The following is a 17,226-nucleotide window of genomic DNA, read 5'->3' on the forward strand; positions in this document are numbered from 1 at the left end:
TTCCGACCCTACACAGCACAGGCTCGACTTACAACTACTCTGGAAAGCTGCTGTGCGGATTTTGTTGCATGCTTTTCTTCACAAATTAATTATGGAGCAAATTCAACAACCATACATATGCTCGAGAAAACTAAAAATACACACATTATAAGTCAGAGGAAAAGAAAGAAATGCATACCACGATTAGAAGACTAAAGGGGCCAAATAGTAAGCAACCATGAGATGTCATAAATTGTTTGGTCGATTACAGAATACTTCTTTGTATTTAAATCAGGCACGCTGACTCTTTTTACCAGTGTCATATGAATAAGCCTCCAGTGTGCGTAGACTGTTTTCAGAGACATTGGTATTTCATATGTAGTACACTGAATAATTTCTTCTTAATATCAAGTTGAAAATAATTTTATTTGAACTGTTTCTCAAAAAAACATGCATTCAATGTATTGGTAAGTCAGACAATTTAAATAGCATAATTCGCCTATTTTTTGCAGCCAAGAGCTATTGCACAAGTTTCAGCTCTCAACCTGGACTCATCAACCAAAAAATATCTAAAAAGCCCTTGGGCGAAATGAACATTCTTGGAACATTCTGCAACAAGGTTGTTTGTGTGTTACAATCTTGTTCAACAACTCAATCACCTGTGGAGTCCAAACAACTTTCAAAAAAGTACAGTTCCATTAGTCGACATGCAAAAGCACTCAGCTCATATTACTAGTTTCTAGCCATTGCGTTTTCTTTACATGTATGTTTTCCCTTGTTTGTGGTAATATGGGCTACTTAGATTTCAAGAATCCAATTGTATCAAATCACATTATATCAAAATTAAAAAAAAAAAGGCCTCCAAATTCTTGCTTGCTATTAAACATAAAATCAGCCAAACAGTTGACCTAGAAAAATCCAGCTCAGTAAGAAAATTTCTAGTGTTTGAGTGTTTGCTAAATTGAAATAACTGGGTTCCAACCGGTTTCATGTGGTGCTTGAATGCCAAGGCTTTGTATTTGCTGTTCATATAATAGGACAAAAATCAGACAGTATGGTCCAACAGTTATATCATGGAATTTCTATAGTCAACTACGAACACACAAGAACATATAGACTACCATATCAATTTCTAGAATGCATATGAATGGTACTGGGGTGCAAAAATTATGAAAGTTAGCGTCTACAAAGGTTTGCAATAATTGCTCACACATATCAACATGCAGAATGGATATATAGCTAAATGTAAATTGAAGTAAATACACCCTAAAACAGAAGGGGAAAAATACCTGGCATTACTAAGGACATGCAGACAATATCACATCTCCCAACCCACCATGATCGTGAATTCAACTTTTGGAAGTGTTCAATACCAGCAGGCTACATGAGCTGCTTCCCGTGATATAAATCAGTGGTTCATTCCATACTTACCACATGTTTGGTAAGCAGCAATCCAGGAAATATATGAGTTTGAGAAAAGAATCTCACAAATTTTTACCTTAACCGTACTGAACCCAGTTCCATATCTAATAGACTGCATATTAAAAAATTGTTTGAGCAGTCCTTGACAATATGAACACTTTTCCCGATACCTAATTCACAAAAGAGTTTTTGCCGCATTGCTCCTTAAACTGAAGGCAATTCTTATTTGAACTACCTTCACCCGCAGTTACATGTTATTTTCTTTCAGTTCACTCAATTTTATCAAGCCCCTTTCAATACTACCACGCCAACATAAAGCTTACCTTCATATCATTCATAACAAACCAAAGGTTCAAATATGGGTCTTACAACAAATGTCCCCTATGAAGTTTCATTATCTATAGTTTTTCCAGCAATAAAAACACGAGCTCCTATATCACATGCCTGCTTGGAGCTACTCAACTTTGATTATAACTTAAACTTCAGCCTCGAATTCTTCTTCAACTGTCAGAACATATCCATGTTTTAGACTTTAAAAATTTCAATAAGCTGTTTGCGCATCTACCTAGGTATCACAAAGACAATCACTAAAGAAGCCAAGAGACAAGTTCAAAGGGTCATGGCATGAAAATAAGCTACAACAACATAGAAGGAAAAACCAAAAGGTGGAAAGCATGTAAAGATTCAGGAGCTTACTGATGGCTGCAGCTATTTAACAGAAGATCACCAGATCATCCAAGCTTTCGTCGTCATTACTTGCATCGAATAGAGAAGCAAGTACTTTAGCACATCCAGTTTTATGAATATTCTACTGCACACCCCATGGAAATATACAAGCACAACTGCAAGCATGTACCATAAGTTCCGAGACGGCAAAATGCCCTTGCTTTAGCACACCTCCTCTCGTCCAATACCATACAATATAGTAACCAGCAAATTACCACTGCCCATGGTACATTACCGCCCATGGTACAACCTCTTTTGCTTCTGTAGGAAAAAGATGCCAAAAAATCTCTTAAACAGCCATTATCAGTTCAGTTTTAATGAATGGCCTAAAAATGCCTAAGCTAGTGAAGCTGGTTTCACAAATCACTCCACTCACAGCAACAAAAACAGAGAGAGGAGGCAGTTGTTGCAACAGGACTAGGAGGTGCTTTAGTTACATAAGACCAAGAATACAAGAGAAGGCAGATGCTGAGACAGGACCATGAGGTAAGTTACATAAGACCAATCCTACAAGAGGAAGCAGTTGCTGCAACAGGAGTAGGTTGTTTAGTTACATAAGACCAAACATACAAGAGGAGGCAGTAGCTGTGACAGAACTAGCAGGTGGTTTACCCATAAAGAATGCGACCAGCAGAAATTGTCCAAGCAACAGTAATCATAGTAGCACTAGCAGAATGAAAAAGAGGGTTCCATCTTTTATCAGTCAGCGGCTCGCTCATTCTGAAAAGACTAAAAGGAAAAAAAAATGCTGAAGAGAATTTGAAAAATTGTGATACTCCTTAATGCAGGAACCATGGAACAAGAGGAAGGGATCAAGCAAACACCACTATCAGAACTCCGAAACGTCAAACTGATAAGGAAAGATATTTTTTAATTCAAATATCCAAATGCTCAACTTTAGCTTAAATAAAAATGAAGATTTTCTTTTATCTAGGCACTTCTTGACATGGTTGCCAGGCAGAACATGTGTTTAATAATCCGTTTTCCATTTTCCATTTTTTGAAACTGACAACCAGTTTCTGAAAATTGTAGAACCAGAAAATGAGGCTGACTTTTCTGAAAACTAGCAATGGCTTGCCATCTCCCCAATCGCCCACCATCCGCCACTACCGCTACCGCATGCCGGCACCTCCACCCATTGCCAAACATTGCTAGCCACCAATTACTGCCGGTTGCCATCACTGACCACCGTCCACCACCAATGGCCACCGGCTATCAGCCATTGCTGGCCACCCCCACTGCTGGCCGTCTTTGCTGTCCCCAACCATTGCTGCCACCGACCACCGCTGCCTGCTGTCGGCCACCATCACCTTCTTCTCCACCACCATCGCCATATTTGCCACTGAACAAGTTTCAAGTTTTCGGTTTAAAAAAAAAAACAGAGAGAGAGAAACTGGTTTCAGATTTATTTAGAAAAAACAAAAAAAGAAAACCAGCAATCATGCTAAATGCTACCTTAAATTAAGTGTCGCGGCTTGCTTAACAGTGACATAGATGATCATATATTTTTGGTGACCAAGAAGAGAGTTATAAATTATATAATTTTTAATTACATAAATTCTTCATGTTAGCTACTTGTCATTCTCGTATCTCTTTAAAACCATTAATATGTTTAAATTATATTATTTAGAATTATCCATTATCTTTTCCTTAAAAAATATTTTTTTCTCACAAATCTGACTTGTATATGGAGTCACATCCGATTAATATCCATAACTTTTTAGAAGTAATGTGGAGCGGACACAAATTTTAGCATCTGTCTAATATCTGTATCCAAGTTCATTCAGCTCTGCCCAACTTTCAGACATCGTGCGGAATATTTTAAAAGGATGCAACAGTTGCATGGAGAACAAACAGCTCTGTTGGCTATTTTATCATGACACATAACAAATCCACGAAATTAAACCCTAACAATGAAAACCCATAGGGTTTCAGTCACCTATCCTTTGAACAGGCACATAAAAGTTTTCCTTTCTCTTTTTGAACTCAGGCACATCTAAGTTTCATTGACTGAAGCGTAAATGATAGGAGCAAGATAAGCAAACAATGACCTCTATAAGGACTATGGCTGTCAATTGATGAATGGTTCATGAGCAGCCTTTGGTTGGTTGTTAGCCACGAAAAGGGCTAGTAAGCTAGAGAAGAATGCCTGCAGGAATGTGATATAGAACTGTTTAAAGCTGAGATTCAGAATTCATTACCATAATCATGTCTACTTAGTTAAGCTCCTTCAATAAACATTCTCCTTCAATAAACTTTTGTACCTTGCAGTTACCCGCATAAAGCAGGCTAATCTTAACATCCGTCAAGTATCACAATCTTACGATCTATCAACATGTACGGAATATATGAAAGTGGGGAAAAGAATAGCAACAGTGCAACTCCTTGAAGAAAAGGCCTGGTTGAATAAAATCGATGGAGTATTAAGAGGAAAAGAAAAGGTTGATAGTACTTACCATAACCATCTGTCCTTTTCCCATCCATTTGGGGTCAGTTTTATGAATCTTCATTCACCACTTATTCCTATTTACGGCTATCCCTGATGCTATTCCAGGTTAATTCATATCCTTCATCATAACCTTTATGTGTGTTACATTATCTCTTCCCCTTTTTTATACAGGTTAATAGTACTTTCTTTTTCAAAAAAAAAGGGAACAACAACAATAAAGTTTTTAAAAAAATGGGAGGCTCAGTCCTGCACATTTATCAGACATTGGACGACGTTGCTTGCAGGCAGAAACAGTTGACTGCACAATAGCAGGCCATCCAAGTTGGCTAAACCTGTTCAAATAAGGCAAACTAGTAAACATTTGAGATGCATGACGAATTTAAAAGATAAAGTACTTGAAAGATGGCTGGAATCCCATCACTTCACCTCTGCCTCAATGGTAGATGAGGAGAAAGATTAAATGTGTGCGTGAGAGAGATAGAGAGAGATAGAGAGAGCATGTCTTAACTACTGCCAGTTATATCATTATAATACTTGGAATAAGATTGTCCAGCAGCAGCACAGAATTTCAGCATCTGAAGCATGAGATACAAGCACAACTCATCACAGCCTCTAAAAACAGAAAAGAGAATTAGAAAGATCGGAAAAGAAAGGAGTGGGCGAGCACACGAGCAGGGGGGGAGGCATGTTTTCTGTTGCTTCTACTTTTAAAAACACTTTTCAGATATTGTCACCAAACTTATTTTTTCTGGGAAGCACTGTTTTGCATTAGAAGTTGCAAAGTACTTTTAAAAGAAACATAAAGAATTAGAGCTCACTCTAATTAAATGGATCAGAATTCTCTACCATGGGGGAAGAAAGTAACACCATGAACAAAAGGATAAACAGGAAACGAGAGGCTAAGCAGAGCAAAGGCCGATGGACCATGGAGGAAGACCTCATCATGGTAACTGCACAGCAAACCTTGGTCAGTATGTCTGGAACAACCTTGCCTGGTCTGCAGGTATCTCATCACTAAGATGAAAAAGAGAAATGACCCGTACAGGCACGTAGTAAAGGCTGCAGGAATAATCAGCATATGATCCAGCAGTTGCCTATCACCTGAGCCGCAAATATAAGAGATTAAAAATTTTGTAGAAAATTAAATAGAATGGGAAGAAAAATGAGCAAAAGAACAGCAACATATCTTAAATAAAGAAAGAGAAGGGAGTGAGGCTCAGAGTTGCTTTTGATCCATTATTACAGCACAGAGGGAGAAGAAGATCCCACTTTCTTCCTCATCTCTGCACTCCTCTCTACAGCAGGTGGCAGCAGCGGTTGCCTGCAGAACATCAGACCTTCCTAGCTGCCCAGCCACCATTGCCAAGAAAGAGTAATGCTACAAGGCCAAAACATTGTAGCAAGACAGAATGAGCTCTACACCATATCACACAAAGAACTTGATTACTCATCACAGCCTCTTCAAAAGACGCGCGCACACACACACACACACACACAGAGAGAGAATGCAGAGGATTAAGAATCATCAGCTTGGGAGAGGAGCAGAAGGGGGCAGCTTCGGCGATAATAAAGCCACTAGCCCTTTCATTGCCTCTTCCTGAAGCCTCAGGATTGAGCTTGTATCTTTCACGCAAAAGAAGAATTCATCTTCCTTCATGCGAGTCCATTGTTGGATCATCAATTGCTCACTTTGAGATCTATGCAGTCCGATGAATGGAGGAGTTCGAAGCACTTTAAAATCTGTGCCATGGGTGATCCAATGGTGGATGGGAGCGAAGGAAGGTGAATGGAATTGAAGGGAACACTGAACTAAATATGGGAGAGAGAGAGAGAGAGAGAGAGAGAGAGAGAAGGGGGGAGGCATGTTTTCTGTTGCTTCTACTTTTAAAAACACTTTTCAGATATTGTCACCAAACTTATTTTTTCTGGGAAGCACTGTTTTGCATTAGAAGTTGCAAAGTACTTTTAAAAGAAGCATAAAGCATGCTCTAAATAGATGGACCAGAATTCTCTACCATGGGGGAAGAAACTAACACCATGAACAAAAGGATAAACGGGAAACGAGAGGCTAAGCAGAGCAAAGGCCGATGGACCATGGAGGAAGACCTCATCATGGTAACTGCACAGCAAACCTTGGTCAGTATGTCTTGAACAACCTTGCCTGGTCTGCAGGTATCTCATCACTAAGATGAAAAAGAGAAATGACTCATACAGGCACGTAGCAAAGGCTGCAGGAATAATCAGCATATGATCCAGCAGTTGCCTATCACCTGAGCCACAAATATAAGAGATTAAAAATTTTATAGAAAATTAAATAGAATGGGAAGAAAAATGAGCAAAAGAACAGCAACATATCTTAAATAAAGAAAGAGAAGGGAGTGAGGCTCAGAGTTGCTTTTGATCCATTATTATGGCACAGAGAGAGAAGAAGATCCCACTTTCTTCCTCATCTCTGCACTCTTCTCTACAGCTGGTGGCGGCAGCGGTTGCCTGCAGAACATCAGACCTTCCTAGCTGCCCAGCCACCATTGCCAAGAAAAAGTAAAGCTACATGGCCAAAACACTGTAGCAAATATCACACAGATCTTGTATTACTCATCACAGCCTCTTCAAAAGACACGCGCACAGAGAGAGCGAGCGAGCGAGAGAGAGAGAGAGAGAGAGAGAGAGAATGCAGAGGATTAAGAATCATCAGCTTGGGAGAGGAGCAGAAGGGGGCAGCTTTGGCGAGAATAAAGCCACCAGCCCTTCCATTGCCTCTTCCTGAAGCCTCAGGATTGAGGTTGTATCTTTCACGCAAAAGAAGGATTCATCTTCCGTCATGCGAGTCCATTGTTGGATCCTCGATTGCTCGCTTTGAGATCTATGCAGGCCGATGAATGGAGGAGTTCGAAGCGCTTTAAAATCTGTGCCATGGGTGATCCAATGGTGGATGGGAGTGAAGGAAGGTAAATCCGAGTGACCGAAACTGGGTTTAATATTCGGATTTTTTTATAAAAACTAAATGATACCTAGGATTTGAACCATCGTAGCAAGAAAAAACAAGTTCTATATCATATCACACAAAGATCTTAGTTTCCCATCACCACCTCTTCAAAACACACAGAGAGAATGGGGAGGATTCAGAACCACTGGCTTGGTAGAGGAGCAGAAGGAGGCAGCTTCTATGAGAATAAAGCCACCGGCCCTTCCACTGCCTCTTCCTGAAGCCTCATACTTAGGCCCCGTTTGGCAGAGCTGTTGAAAGTAGAGCTTTCGAAAGTAGAGTTTTTTGAAATAGAGGTTTTTAAAAAAGCTATTTGTTGTTTGGTCAAAGCCGGCCCGAGGAACAGGCCCTTGCCCTGTTTTCTGTGTCTGGCCATGACCAAAAGGAAGCAAAGGCCCCATATAAAACAGGAACATGAGCTGGCTACGAGTCTTCCCCCTTGATGGAAGGGAGGTGGAGAGTTTCTTGGCCTGCAGAGGGGAAATTTGGGAAGTTGGGGACAGTAGTTTTGTTTTGAGTGGAGAGAAAGAGAGAGGAGGGATTTTGGTTGGCTTGATACACATGTCTGAAGCCACTCTTATCTTTCATCCATTCTCTTTTTTGGTTTTGGTCTTGGTTTTCCTTCCCTCACATAGTCACATTACTCCTGATCCAGCTGGGCCATCAGGAAGAAAGATAGGGGGATTGGAGATGGACTTCTTGGAGGGTGGAGATTCTTTTAATTTTCTCCTCTCTGTTTCTTCTCCCCTCTTGGGTGGTAGAGAAAGAAAAGAAGGGGGGGAAGGGGGGGGGGAGGGTTGAATGGCTGCTGTGCTGTGATGTTGCAGTTGCTGCTTGGGTACTCACTTGAAGGGGAGATGGTGGGATGGGACTTTTATTAATTAGATGGAGTGAATTTCCCATAATGCCCCTACTTTCTCTTATAGAGAGGTCCCTTTTTGGACAAATTCTTTCCTTTACCTTGACCATGAAGTGCCATGTGATAACCTTTTCCTATTCTGCTCTTGCTTGACATGGTAAACAGTATTGCCAAGCATTATCTCAGTTATTTAATCAGTTTCATAGGCCCTTCTTTTAGAGTAATTATTTTTCCGTGCTTCCATTCAAGAATTATATTAAACTAAAGAGGCTTCTTGTCTATCTTTGTTAGATTCATGCATCTTTGTTGAAATAGTGTACTTGACAGCTATCTATTTTCATATCATTTTTTTAAGTATTTTGTACTTATTAAAAAAATTATTATTAAAAAAAAAGGCCTCATTCACTAAATTCGCCTTAGGCCCCCAAATGTAAAGTGTTGTGAAATTTTAATGCGTGTTTGGTAAACAAACTGAGAAACTGCTTTTGATATGACAAAAATGATCATAAAAGACATTGCATAGTATTATACAACAAAGCATAATAAAATATAATATATATTAATACATAAATATATAATATAGTATAATATTACTGTAATATAATATAATATTATTATAATATAGTGATATAATATTGTATGCTATAGTATAATAATATAACATAATCTGATATTATAGAACATATCAATGTATTATGATATAATGTAATATAATATTATATTTATAGTATAATACAAATAATAAAGGTATAAAATATTATCATTATTATCATTATATATTAATATTTTATTAATATAATATTTTTAGGAACTAATTTTTGGGTTTCTTGTTTTCTTTGTTGGGACTCTTGCAGATTTCTGTAATATAAAAAAATATTTTCTATAATTATAATATTTTATCATGGGTATTTTGGTCTATAATTATAATTAAAAAAATTATAAATCAAAACAACTTCCAGATGTATCCTAAAAGTACTTTTCCAAAGAAGTTCTATTTTGGAGCTTCTCCCAAATAGTTGTTTTAGTTTTCTAGCAAAGCTAAAACAACTTTCCGATTTTTTTTACCAAACACCTCTATTTCATCCAAAAGTACTTTTGGAGGGCCAGAAAGTGCTTTCTGCCCCACCAAAAGCTTTGTCAAACAGGGCCTTAGGTCCCATTTGGGATTGTCGTTAGTGGTAGAATTTTTGTTAGTAGAGATTTTAGAAGTAGAATTTTTGGTAGTAGAACTTTTAACAAAAAATTGTTTGCTGTTTAGTAACTATATTTTTAAAGTGATGTAGAACTTTAACATCTATTTAGTAACCAAATTGAGAAAGTACTTTTAGTATGACACATGACAATAAAAGATAGTGCATACTGCTTTCAATTTTTTAATTTTTTGTACTATCAAGAAATGTTATTATAAATTCTTGATCTACAAATTATTTATTTTGAATAGTATAATATTAGAATAGTACAATATTATAATATTATAGATTTTTCGTACCTTCTGCATAAAGGCCAAGAAGCGCACATAAAGCTTGATATCTTAACATCTATCAAGTATCACAACCTTAAGATCTATCAAGTAACACGTATGGAATATATGGAAGCGGGGGAACAATAGCAACAAAGCAACTCCTGAAGCCAAGGCCTAGTTAACCAAAGAATAAAATCTAGAGAGAACCAAGAAGCAAAGAAAAAGTTGATAGTACTTACCATAACCATTTAACCTTATTCCATCCATTTGGGGTTGGTTTTATGTATCCTCATTCACCAATTATTCTTATTTAGGGCTACCTTTGGTGTTATTTTATGTTAATCCATGTCCTTCATCATTACCTTCATCCATGTTATGTTAGCTCTTCCCCTTCTTTAAAAGGTTGACAGTGCTTTTTCTTAACAAAACAATAGTTAAGTCGGAAAAAAGGGAGGCTCAGTTTTGCGCATTTATCAGACATTGGATGAGGTTGCTTACAGGCAGCAACGGTTGCCCGCCCAATAGCAGGCCATCCGAGTTGGCCAGGCCTGTTCAAATAATGCAAACTAGTTGGCATTTGAGATGCACAACTAATTTAAAAAAGTACTTCACCTCTGCCTGGATGGTAGGTATTATTAGGCATGGAGGAGAAGGATTAAACATGTGTGCATGGGAGGGAGGGGGGGTATGGGAGGGAGCATGTCTAAAACAATGGCAATTATATCATTATAATGCTTTGGGACAAGATTGTCCAACAGCAGCACCAAATTTCACCATCTGAAGCATGAGATACAAGCGCAACTCATCACAGCCTCTAAAAACAGAAAAGAGAATTAGAAAGATCAGAAAAGAAAGAAGCAAGCAAGAGAACGAGCGAGTGAATGGGAGAGAGAGAGGGGGTGGGGCATGTTTTTTGTTGTGTCAGTTATTGTTGCCAAACTCATTTTTTTTTCTAGGAAGCGCTTGTTTGCTTTAAACGTTGCAAAAGTACTTTTTAGAGTAACACAAAGCATGCTCTAAATAGATGGATCAGCAAAATTCTCTTCCATGGGGGAAAAGCTAACACCATGAACAAAAGGATAAACTGCATCCAAGAGGCTGAGGTGAGGAAAGGCAGATGAACCATGGAGGAAGACCTCTTCATGGTAACTACATAGCAAACCTTGATCGGTATGTCTTGAACAACATTTCCTAGTCAAAAAAAAAAGGGATGTTTGATACATTTTACTCACAAACAACACACTTGTTTGACAAGCCAACCAAAGGTGTGTTCAGGGTCACTTCTGCTTATCAAAAAGTCATTTTCAAAAAGTAGATTCATTTAAGGTCTTATCTCGAAGCAGTTTTTGATATATTTGATATTTGGTTATCACATTTATAAAACTATATTATATGGATGGGCTTACCACATCGAAAGATATGGAGCAATCTCACACAAGAAGCTAAGTTAGTTTTCTAGCATCTCATAAAAGAGAGTTTTTTTTTTAACTTCCACTTCTTGTAGAAGCACTTCTCAATTGATAATATCAAACACTTAGGGCTTGTTTAGCATCATTTTTGTTTTGCTATAAATTGGTGAAATACCACATGAAGATTGATGTTGAAGATAGCATTTGCACAAAACTTATGCTATTCCTTGCTTTTATGTTCCCTCTTTTTTTAAAGCGATAAATCTTTGCTATCAAAAGCTCTGCAGATTTTACCAACAATTCCAAAAAATAAAGAGTTTATAATAATGGTGATCAGTCTAGGTCATTATTTTGAAACAAAACATAAAACAAAGGTAATCCCAAACTGGCTCTTAATTAGTAAGTATTTTTTATTTAGAATTTGCAAGAGGACTTCTTTAAGCAACACCAAATGTGCCACACACAACAGATCAAGAGTAATGGCTGAGTGTAGAATGGCAGCAAGTCTTGCCTCACCATTCCCATTAGAGTTAAGAAATGGCTTGAGGCATCCCCAGGGATGTAACAACTGCTTCGAGTTGCATGTCTTTTCTTATAATTTATACTACATATAAAAATGATGGCTTTGAAATCAAGGAGAATTCCTCTTTGATTCCATTTGTTATTTTGTGTACCAAGAGAAGCCTTCTTTTATCTTAAAAAATATGTTAATTGTCCTATTAGCTCTCTCTCCCTCTCTTATCTCCCCCCCCCCCCCCTCTTTTCTCGAGCTCCCTCTCTCGTTAACTAGATAGAGTTGACTCCATATCTTTCTATAATTTGACTCCATCCAAAGTAGATTGGACTGTTTAATTTGACTCCTAAATAAATTGGACTTCATCACTCACTCTCTTTTTACAAAGCCTTAAACATGCAATGCATGTACTCTATTGCTGGCAGTAACATATGGTGTACTTGTAACAACCTAAGCTCTCGCCCAAAAAAACTAGATAGAAGATATTATTGGGATTTCTTGACCCTATATAAGTATCCAAGATCTACCGGGTGTATAACCGATATGAGACTAAACATATGCCTGCATAGGTCCTCATATACTTTTCCTATTTAAGTCTTAACATTCTCGTCAAGTTAATGGTCCAAATCTAGTCAAATCTAATCGCAAGCATCACGATCAATCTAAGATGAGCCCCAATTGGCCTGTGCTGCAGTATCCTCTAGTACATAGATCATAGACTGAGTCTGCTCAGATACCATTTGTAACAACGCAAAACCTTATCCAAAAAAGCTAGTCAAAACATATTATTTAGATTTCTTGACTCTATATAAGTACCCAAGACCTACCTAATGGATAACCGATGTGAGACTAAACGCACGCATTCATAGGTCCTCACAATACTCATCTATTCCGATAAGACACCAAACACCCAAACCTGAGTACCTTTAGCATTACCAGCAAACATACAAAACCACAAAAAGGAACATGGAAAGATAAGACTTTCATGTCCTAGCAAGGATGCATCCCTTCGAAACATCCAAGATCTCTAAAAAAAAACCCATCTAATGCTTCAGAAAGAACTGCTTTGAAAAGGGAGGAGCCTCAGATTTGCCGATTTTATCAAAAAGAATAATATCCTCTAACTAACAGATCAAAACAAATGGCTGCAACTGGTTGCCTGATGAGCAGCAGGCCATCCAAGTTTTGCCTACCAACTCCAAATCAGACCTTATAACGATTTTCAACTAGGGCTGCAATCCAACCAAGCTTGATCAAGCTTGGGTTTAGTCAAGCTTGATTTGAAATTAATTTCGAGCTTAAAGTTGGGGATCCAGCTTATTTGATTCCCATTATTTTGTGCTCAATTCGAACCTGATTTCAAATAAACAAGCTTCCACATAAACCTCCTTTTTTTTGGTGAATTGTTTATTTTTTAATAAATTTTCTAGAAACGAAGTTTTGGGGTGCCAGCAGGCAGCGCTTTTAAGACGCCACCATTACTTGCCATACCCGACATGTCCCATCAGTGTCAGGACTCGTTGGCAGTGTTTTCTCGTCGCTTCTGTTTGCGGTACAAGACGATGGGAACATGAAAGGGGACTGGCAAGCTCGAAAGATGGGCCTCCATGATCGGAATCGGGTTCAAATCGTTCTTTTTTTTTTCTTTTCTTTTTTTTTTTCTTTTTTTCTCCAAAGGTGGGTGGATCGAGTACGGATACATCCAATAAAATTGAAAAACAAAATACCTCGGGTTCATCGTTCTTCGGATGCGATACGCTTTTCAGAATTTAATTTCTTAGAAATATTAAAATTTAAAGCTCGTAATAGCCCTAATAACATAATTTCTCCAAAGATTTTTTTTTTTTTTTTTTTTTTGCAACCCGGATGAGAGTGGAATGATGGTTAACTATTCTTTGGGAAAAATACAGAAATAAATAAATTTCTGACGAAAAGTAAAAACCCTAGAATCAAAACACCAAGCAGATCGTACTGAAATCACTTCGAAGTTACGAATAAGAAATAAATTTTTTTTAGAGAAAAAAAAAACTAATCAGGAGGGACTTATCTCAGGGGAGAGAGGAGCTGAGAATCGGCTCCGATCCGGGTCGTAGTTGTATCCTTAGCACGAAAGAAGGATTCAACCTCCTTCGCGCCCATCCACCGTTGGATCATCCATTGCGCGCTTTGAGAGCTGTAAGGGTGGATGAATGGCGGAGTTCGGAAATCCATCAGAGAGGAAGCTCCCTCCTTCCTTCACCCTGGCTCTGCGATCTTCTCAACGAATGATTAGCGCAGCGGCTGCCTCACCAAAGCTTTGAAAAAAATCGCATGGTGGAGGCGGTGGCGGTATTCGTCATCGTCGCCTCTTCAGCAGAGAAAGCACCAGAGAGGCTTGAAGTTCAACGCCTTGCGTGGATTGAGAAGAGGAGACTGTAAGAGAGGAGAAGCTCCTTGGTTAGAGTGCGGAGACTCTTGGCCTCCGTTCGGGTGGGACTCGGGTTGTATCTTTCGCGGTCGGCTTCCTTCGCGGGAATCCCACCATTGGATCGTCCACTGTTCGCTTTGAGCAGACGGATGATGCAGTTTGGCGCGCTTTGAGCTCTCTGCGGTGGATGATCCAACGGTGGATTGTGATTTTTTTTCATGAGCCGTTCTTGTTTGGATGTGGTTTCCAATGGTTTTATTAGGGGTTGAGGTGGATCCAATAATATCAGTCGGATTCGTATCCTATTTGATTAATATTTATATACATATTTACATCAGTAAAATAAATAAATATAAATATAATAGATAACTATGCTATTTATATTTAAATATGTATTTTTATTTTTATTTTTTTATTTTTATATAGCATTAATAAATGATAAATTTTTAAAAAAATAAATTACAATAATAATATGTTATTAACTTGTTCTATTACCTATTTAGCAATATTTTTAATTTTATAATCACAAAATTTAATTACCTAACTTATATCTCATTTATATTTATACTCTTGATATTCTATTTAGATCTTTATCTATTTAAAATAAATATAAATATAAATTTTTTATCTAATAAATATTTATATTTATATTTATATTAAATATAATAAATATAAATATATTAGTATCTGATCTAACTTTAGCTTTAGACTTTATAGTGATAAAACCAGGTAGTCCCGTCAATCTATAACCATACCGTATTTGTAGCCTTTCATGAGGGCCAAAATAGACGTTCTGGTCATGGGTCTCCAAATAAATCTTCAGCAAAAATCCACGGATGTCAGACATATCTTCCGGAGACACCTAGAAATTTCACCTCGTGACACACTTTGGGGTTAATCACCAACGATTTCCTAAGAAGAATGTCAAGTAACAAGCGATTCAACTTGCGGTCCGTTTAGTTTCAGCCACGGCGAGGGCTTAACCGACCACGTATTGCATGAGCCCAAGCTTTAGAATTCACCATCAAACTCACATGTCTCCAATTGATTAAACTACATTATGCTGGCTCAATCTAGCGGACATGTTGACAGATAAATAAGGCTCGTTTGGTTCGCGAAAAATATTTTTTTAATAGAAATATGATTTCTGAAAAGTAGATTTCTGGAAAGAGAACTTCTGAAAAAGTATTTTTGGCATGTTTGGTTGACCATGAAAAAGTTACAGATTTTCAGAGTACTTATATTTGGTTGACCATCCACTTTTCTTGAAAAGTTATGTGTAATTCCTATTATACACACTATGTAACAATTTTGGACCTCACCCACAATGGTTAAGTAGAAGATATTATTTGGATTTATTTATTCTGTATAAGTACCCGAGATTTATCCAGCGAATAACCAATGTAGAACTAAACACACATCCGCACGTGTCACATACTTTTCTCATTCAAGTCCTGACATCCTCTTCGAGCTAAGAGTTCAAATTCATTCAAATCTAATTACAAACACCACATCGACTCGTGGTCAGCCCCAATGGATTGTGCTGCAGTGTCTCCTAGTCTACATAGGTTTAGGTCGGGTCCGCTCTGATACTATTTGTAACAACTCAGGGCCTCACCTAAAATGGCTAACTGGAAGGTATTATATGGATTCCTTAGGCCCTGTTTGGGGGAGCTTTTGGAGGGCCAAAAAGCACTTTCTGGCCCTCCAAAAGTACTTTTAGCTAAAAAATGGTGTTTGGTAAATTTTTTGAAAAGCTGTTTCAGCTTTTGCGGGAAGCTGAAAACAGCTTTTGGGGGGAAGCTCCAATTTGGAGCTTTCCGAAAATGCTGTTTTCAGCTTTTTCGGAAAGCTGTCTTTTTGACCAAAATACCCCCATGTAAAAAAAAAATTCCTCCCCCCAAAATCTCGTTGTACCACCTGTTCCTCTCCCAACCGACCTGCCCCAAACCACCCCCCCTCCCCCCCGCCCTGTTCCTCTCCCAACCCACCAGCACCCCCACCCCTCCCCCCGCACCGCCGCCGCCGCTGCCGCCTCCCTCTCCCTCGCCGCCGCTGCCGCCTCCCTCTCCCTCGCCGCCGCTGCAGTGCCTCCCTCTCCCCCGCCGCGGCACCCCCTCCCTCTCCCCCGCCGCCGCACCCCCTCCCTCTCCCCCACCGCAGCGGCAGTGCCTCCCTCTCCCCCGCCGCCGCACCCCCTCCCTCTCCCCTACCGCTGCAGAGCCGCACCCCCTCCCTCTCCCCCGCCGCACCTCCTCCCTCTCCCCCGCCGCTGCACCCCGTCTCTCTCCCCCACCGCGGCACCCCGTCCCGCTCCCCCGCCGCCGTAGTGCTGCACCCCCTTCAGCGCCGTCGGCCACCGAGACTGCCGCCGGCCTCGGCCCGGCCCCCTCCGGCGGCCGCCGCGGCCTGGCCCCCTTCCGGTGCTACGGAGAAGGGGACAGAGGAAGGAAGGAGAAGAAGAGAAGAAAAAAAGAAAAGAAAAAAAAAAGAAAAGGAAATAAAATAAAAGAAAATAAAATAAAATAAAAGAATAAATAAATAAATAAATAAATAAATATTTATATAAATGAATGAATGAATGAATAAATAAATTAGATAATAAATAAATATATTTCAATGGATAAAATAATAAATAAATAAATGCATAAATAAAAATATATATACGAATGAACGTATAAATAAATAAATATAAAGAAAAATAATGAGTGAGTAGCAAATAATCTGATCCTTATGATATTGATAAGTACAGTGAATTTGTCGCCATTGCAAATAGTTAAGTAAAGAGATAATCTATTAAACAGATAAATGGTTATTTATTATTATATTATACTATAAGTATATTATTATATTACATTATATCATAATACATTAATATGTAATCTTAAATAATTTAATATTATGTTATATTATAAAAAATTAATTTATACTAATAATATATTATTTTATACCTTTATTATTGTATTATACTATACATATTATATTATATTACCTTATATCATAATACATTAAT

General features: G+C 38.4%; 1 long non-coding RNA gene across 1 annotated transcript in view; it reads right to left on the minus strand.

Moving 5' to 3' along the window:
- The window catches only part of LOC103714224 (uncharacterized), a 56,992-nt gene extending 42,663 nt beyond the window's left edge, over nt 1–14,329 (minus strand). The window contains exons 1-2 of the long non-coding RNA XR_016399431.1: nt 5,620–14,329; nt 5,395–5,526 (exon numbers count right to left, since the gene is read on the minus strand). This is a non-coding gene — a long non-coding RNA (uncharacterized LOC103714224). The remainder of the gene's footprint in view (nt 1–5,394; nt 5,527–5,619) is intronic.
- Nucleotides 14,330–17,226: the final 2,897 nt, after the last annotated feature.

This window comes from Phoenix dactylifera, chromosome 2 (genome assembly GCF_051530095.1).
Source record: "Phoenix dactylifera cultivar Ajwa chromosome 2, Ajwa_hap1_PhDact_Kaust_v1.1, whole genome shotgun sequence".
Classification (NCBI taxonomy): domain Eukaryota; kingdom Viridiplantae; phylum Streptophyta; class Magnoliopsida; order Arecales; family Arecaceae; genus Phoenix; species Phoenix dactylifera.